Source organism: Sus scrofa, chromosome 8 (genome assembly GCF_054392235.1).
Source record: "Sus scrofa isolate SSC_HxYL_T2T_F1_AM1 chromosome 8, Sscrofa_HxYL_maternal_Yorkshire_Landrace_v2.0, whole genome shotgun sequence".
Lineage (NCBI taxonomy): Eukaryota > Metazoa > Chordata > Mammalia > Artiodactyla > Suidae > Sus > Sus scrofa.
In genome coordinates, this window is record NC_139390.1 from 6,879,730 (window position 1) to 6,886,407 (window position 6,678).

The following is a 6,678-nucleotide window of genomic DNA, read 5'->3' on the forward strand; positions in this document are numbered from 1 at the left end:
TTTACTTTTGGCCACAGCCTGCAGCAGCGTGATGTGGGGGCCTCAGTTCCCAGACCGGGGATGGAACCCAGGTTGCAGAAGTGACAGCGCCAAATCCTTACCTCTAGACCACCAGGGATCTCCCTCTATGTGCATTTTAGTAGGGAGATGTCCAGTGTGTCCTAAAACTGCAAACTTTTACAGGTAATGGAACTGAGAGCCATTCACAGGCACCTTGGGAAACACTGTTAGTTTTATGGAAGCATCTCTACTTAAACTCAGGCCCTTCTAGATTCTTAAATCAGGACACTTTCTTAAAAAAAAAAAGTTTTTCTTTTAACAAGTTTGTATCAGTTATTCACGCATGGAGTGTAAAAAGTAAAACCATCAAACAAGTCCTGTTGTGGAAAAGATGGCCCTAACTGCCCTCCGACCTCTTTTCTTCTCACCAAGAACAGCTACTTCCTTTTTAATTTTTAGTTCTTTCATCTTTTTAGGCCCACACCCAAGGCACATGGAAGTTCCCAGGCTAGGAGTCAAATTAGAGCCATAGCCGCAGGCCTACGCTGCAGTCACAGCCATGCCAGATCCAAGCCAAGTCTGCAACCTACACCACAGCTGATGGTAACTCTGGATCATTTAACCCACTGTGCAAGGCCAGGGATTGAACCGGTGTCCTCATGGAGCCTGGTCGGGTTTTCTTACCTCTGAGCCACGACAGGAATCTCAAGAAGAGCTAATTCTGTCACTTATCTCTATGTTTACAGAGCAACGTTAAACATCTACTTCTGGCTTTTACAGTTTTAAGCCTTATGTAATGTGTTCTTATTACAGAAAATGAGGATTTTTCTTCCTTTTGCATCTCCTTCCCTTGCATCCATCATTTGCTCACTTTCCGGTTTTACGTCTTCCTTTGATAAATGGATCATAATTTGGTTTAGATCCTTATTGAGAATTTAAATTATCCTGACCACGTCAATCTATGGATGGCTGGGTCATTTGTTTAATTTTTCCCTGTCTGGTATTTTGTCTTTGTTTGTAATCATCTATGCACTTATTGCTGATGTGTTCCCCACATTTCTCTCAGCTGTGAAAACTTTTGACACATGTAAATATTTTGGGTTTTGTGCGCCCTAGAAATTTCTTTTTTTAATTTAACTTTTTCTTTTCCTTAAAGCAATTTTAGCTCTATGACAAAATTGACAGGAAGGTACAGGAATTCCCCATATAGGAGTTCCTGTTGTGGCTCAGCAGGTTAAGGACCAGACTTGGTCTCCATGCGGATGCAGGTTTGATCCTTGGTTCAGTGCATTAAGTATCTGGTGTTGCCACAAGCATCAGCATAGGTTGCAGATGTGGCTTGGATCCAGTGTTGCTGTGGCTATGGCACAGGCCACAGCTGCTGCTCTGATTTGACCCCTAGCATGAGAACTTCCATACGCTGCAGGTGCAACAGAAAAAAGAAAAAAAAAAAAAGAAATTCCTCATACACCAGCACCCCCCCACATTCACAGCCATTACCAATATCATTCACAAGAGTGGTGCTTTTTTTTTTTTTTTTTAACCACAGATAAACTGCATTGACACATTATAACCACCAAAGTCCACAGTTCACCTTAGGGTTCCCTTTAATGAAGTGAAGACTATTGCTCAGTCTACGGGTTTGGACAGAAGCATAATGACATATATATATTATTATAATGTCATGCAAAGTACTTTCACTGCTCTAAAAAACGTCTGCATTCTGTGTACGCATCCCATTCCCCCAAACTCCTGACAACCATGGATCTTTCTATTGTCTCCATAGTTTTGCCTTTTCCAGAATGGCATATAGTTCAATTGTTTTTCCTTTTTTTTTCTTTTCCTTGAAAAGATAGGTTCAAAGCCTTTTTGTCTGTAAGCCCACTCATGGCCCACCTATGCATGGATCAAACAAGCTCTAGGTGGCAAATTTTCTCACCAAATGCTGAAGCTTTACTTCCAGTATTGAGACCCGGGCCCCTGATCCTGCCCAGCAGCCATGTGGAGATGCAGAGGAACGTGTCGAGTATTTGTTCATAGAAAGGCTATGGGTTTTGTGTCCCTTGTCACAACACGCCAAGGTTCCTGCCGCGTGTGTTGAAAACAGAGGAGCCGTTTCTCCAGGCCCCTTTCCCTGAGCACATCTCATAGAAACTTCTAATCTGTTCTTGTCTATGCTGATTTATTTCTGGTTCAGTTGTACAGATGCAATCTAGACACTTCCTTTAGCAATTTTCCTAGGACTTTCACTGCCTATTATACGCATCGTCTGTGTTGTGGATCTCATGCCTTCAACTTTTTAATTTTGATTCCTTATTTTTATAGGAACGCCCTTCAGTAGCTTCCTATGAGGGAATGTGAAGAAGGTAACATATTAAGAACTTGCTTTTCTGAAAATGCCTTTAGTTTCTCTTCACATGTATTTGATTTTTGGGATAATAGAATTCAAGTGTCAAGTTTTTTTTTTTTTTTTGGAATTTCAAAGGCATTTTTCACTGTTTCACGGCTTCCAATTTTTCTGCTTATAAGTTTGTTTTTCTGATTCTGCAAATGCCTTTGAATAGAGTTACTTTCAGTTTTTCTTCCTAGAAGCATTTTGAAGTGTCTCTTTTCTTTCTAAATTTTTTTTGTCTGTTTTTTCTAGGGCTACACCCACGCCATGTGGAGGTTCCCAGGCTGGGGGTCTGATCAGAGCTGTAGCCACCAGCCTATGCCAGAGCCACAGCAACTCCAGATCCGAGCTGCATCTGGGACCTACACCACAGCTCACGGCAATGCCGGATCCTTAACCCACTGAGCAAGGCCAGGGATCAAACCTTAAACCTCATGGTTCCTAGTCGGATTCGTTAACCACTGAGCCATGACGGGAACTGCTAAAAATTTTTTTTGAAATTTTTTTTTCCCCACAGCAGGTGGAAGTTCCTGGGTGTGGAACCCATGCCATAGCAGCGACCTGGGCTGTTGTTGTGGTAACACCGGATACTCAACCCACTGTACCACAAAGGAACTCCCTCTTTCTAATTTTAATTCAGGTGAAACTAGACAAAAGTTAAGTGTAATGCATTGTTTTGGTAAGAGAGAAAAAAATTTCAAACTCAAGTAAAAAGGTTTTTTGTTTTGTTTTGTTTTTGGTGAAAAATAGAGCTTACAAGAACTCCTGACAGAGTCAGCTGTTCATGAAATGTTCCTGTGGATGTTAAACTGATTTCCAACAAAGGCATCAAGGCAAATTCAAGGGCAAAATAAAATTTTGAACAAATAGTGATAGAAACGCTAGCTATCTGTCTACAAAAATAAATGGACTTCAACCCATATCTCATTTAATATGACGTTTAAGTTAAAGAAAGATCAGATCACAAACTGAAACTGAAATTATAGAAATTTGGGAGATGGACAAACTAAGCACTAACCATAAAAAATCATATATTAGATTTACAATGTCTAGTTAAAAGATTTGGGTTAAAAGATAACATTAATAAAGCTCAAAAGAAAGTCTCAAGCTGGATGGGGGTGATATTTAAAATACACTCATCTGGGAAAAAGACCTTGTGTCTAGAATAAATAAAGAACACATACAACTCAATAATAAAGATATAAGCAATTCAGATTTAGTAAATCCATTTAAAAGAGGTACAGATGGCAAGTAAGTAGATGAAAGTGTGCTCCTCATCTTTTGTCAAAAAAGGATACAAGTTAAAACATAGTGAGATGTATACTTCACATTCACTAAAATGGCTAAAATTTAAAAATGGACAATGGTTCCACATTAGACTATGAAGTAACATAACTCTTTTGTATTATTGATGGAAATGTAAGATATAACCACTTTTGGAAAAAGTAGTTTGGAATTTTTTTTATAATATTAAATATATATGTGCCCTCTGACCCAGCAAGTCTATTGCTAGACATTTACCCATGTGTAAGGGCAACATCTATTCACAAAAAGTCCATATACAGATAAACAGTCATAGCAACTTTCTTCTTAACAGCCCCAAACTGGAAAAACTCAAATGTCCATTATTAGGTGAATGAATTAAGAGCAAAAAAAGAAGGTATATTCTTTTTTTAAGCATTTTTTTTCAGATTCTTTTCCCATATAGATCATAACAGAATATTGGGTAGAGTTCCCTGTGCTATACAGCAGGTCCACATTGGCCAATCATTTCATATATGACAGGGTGCATATCCCAGTCCCAACCCCCCAGTCCATCTCTCCCACCCACCTGCCCTTTTCGGTAACCATAAGTTTATTTTCAAAGTCTGTGAGTCTGTTTCTGTTCTACAAATATGTTCATTTATATCTTTTATTTTATTTTTTGTCTTTTTAGGGCTGCACCTGTGGCATATGGAAGTTCCCAGGCTAGGGGTCAAGTCGGAGCTACAGCTGATGGCCTATACCACAGCCACAGCAACACAGAATCCAAGCTGTGTCTGTGATCTACATCATAGTTCACAGTAATGCCAGATCATTAACCCACTGAGTAAGGCCTGCTTCCACATGGATACTAGTCAGGTTTTTTACTATTGAGCCATGACAGGAATTTCTGTATCCTTTTTTTAGATTCCACATATAAGTGCTATCTATCGTTTGATGTTTGTCTTTCGCTGGCTAACTTCCCTTAGTATGGTCATCTCCAGGTCAAGATAGTATATTCTTACATAGGAATATTACTCAACCAGGAAAAAGGAATGGTGGATCCATATGATAACATGGATGGATATAAAAATATATATACTGGGGAAAAGAAGCCATGCCCCAAATGAGTAATCAATATATTTGTTTATTCATATGAAATTACAGAAATCAAAACAGAGTTTGCTGGGGGATGACTGGGGAAGAACATGAGGTACATACCTGGGGGATGGAAAACAACCTATTATATGGTGGGAGATAATTATGATTTAGGTACATAAGTTTGCCCAAACTTATTGAACTTTACAACTCAAATGAGTGTATTTTATTGTAAATAAATTATGACAACTGAAATTATAATATAAAAATTTATGGGACTGGCATGAGCTCTAAGGTCATTTCAACCAGGAAGCAGCATAAAAATTGTGTCCACTTACATCATCACTTTCTTTTTTTATAAAATAGAACTACTGACCCTTTCTCATCAGGGTACTGTTAGGGTTAAATGATACAGCATAGGGGAAAATTATCTCTGGTGTTACCAATGGTATTTGAATTGTTTATTTTAGCTCCCTCTCCTTCACTTCTGTCCTGAATCTCAAGTTCACAATATTGCATGAATTAGTTTGAATTGTTTAGAAAGCGCATTCAAAGGCTCATTCCTTTATCTGACTGCCTTACAGTTGCAGCTCTCTGTGACTTGCATTTTAAAATTTTTCTGCAAAGATGCTTCTCAAGTGAGGGAAACCTCAGCCTACCCTACTCCAGCTCTCTTGGGAGGGCTAGAAAGGGGAAGGTAAAGAGTGGAAGAAGGAGCATAGACCAGCACTGACTGCCAGGAGGGTTGGTGGTGTCGCTTTTGGGTCACATCTGGGCCAGGGGACTCTGTCCCTTGTCATTGATGACTGACCTGAGCAAACCAGCTGTCCCAGCTGGGTTGCTCTGTCTCCTGGAAAGGTCACATGAGAATGAAAACACATCGGAACTGAGTTCCATTGATGACACCAACCTGCAGGGAGAGACCACTTAGCCCCCTATGCTGAGGTCTAGAGAGCCTGTCCCAAATCTGGGACTTAAAACTCATCTTTTGATGCCTTACAGCATCTTTCCTTCAACATGTCAGTCTGGTGGCTTGTGATGTAAAGAATCAGAGCTACAACAACAATTAAAGGTCTCCTCTTCATTTTTCAAAATCTTTGTTCCTTCCATGTATTCCAGATTCAAAATCTTGTTACTTCCCTTCAACCCTCCCAACCCCACCCATTTGTAACACTCAGAAAAGGAGGCAGAAAACACCTACAGATCCTGCCGGCATGATGCAGCCTCTCATCCTCGAAGTCCTCTGAAGGGTCTTCCCTCCCCGCTGCACCATACAATGCAGCCTCCCCATCTTCCTATGGCTACTGCATTGAGATGAAAACATGGTAGACTCTGGGGCCCAAACCCTATAAATATTTGAAGAATGGTTCTCTTTTCATGTCCTGTTTGAAGAAAAATTTTCTTATGTTTTTTTTCTTCCTTCTAATTAGTTTATTTTTTTTCCCTGGAGCACTGGAAAGCAAAGTTATTCTATTAATATACACTAAAATATGTCCCTGATGTTTGAAGAATCATTTTCAATAACATCTGTAATTTTCTGTCATTTTGGATAACATGGTAGGAAAATAAAAACAAGGAAAATTCAAGATGTCTTTAATATATTAAAAACTATATTTTTAGTATATATATATATATATACATATATATATATATAAATTTAGATTCAGTAAATATTTATTAGGCACTCCTGTGTGCAGACTATTGTATTATGCTAGGCTGGCTTGATAATTTATAGCAATAATAATAACTACTATCATTTAAATGGACTAGGCAGTATATTGATTATTTAATCCTTAGAGCAATTTCAAAAGGTATATATTACTATAATATCCAATTTTTTAAGAAGAAGGTCAGACGTAGATAAAGGATGTAGAGTAATTTAAGTTCATATAGTATATGGTAGAAACAGGGTTTGAGGGTCTAGTTTCCCCCCCCCAGTTTTATTC

The 6,678-nt window shown here is 38.8% G+C and overlaps 1 non-coding gene across 1 annotated transcript; it reads right to left on the reverse strand.

The window, feature by feature from the left end:
* Window positions 1-2,017: 2,017 nt before the first annotated feature.
* On the reverse strand, window positions 2,018-2,147 carry LOC146400303 (small nucleolar RNA SNORA11). The gene has a single exon (XR_014813936.1). It is a non-coding gene; the product is annotated as a small nucleolar RNA SNORA11 (small nucleolar RNA).
* Between the last annotated feature and the right edge of the window lie 4,531 nt (window positions 2,148-6,678).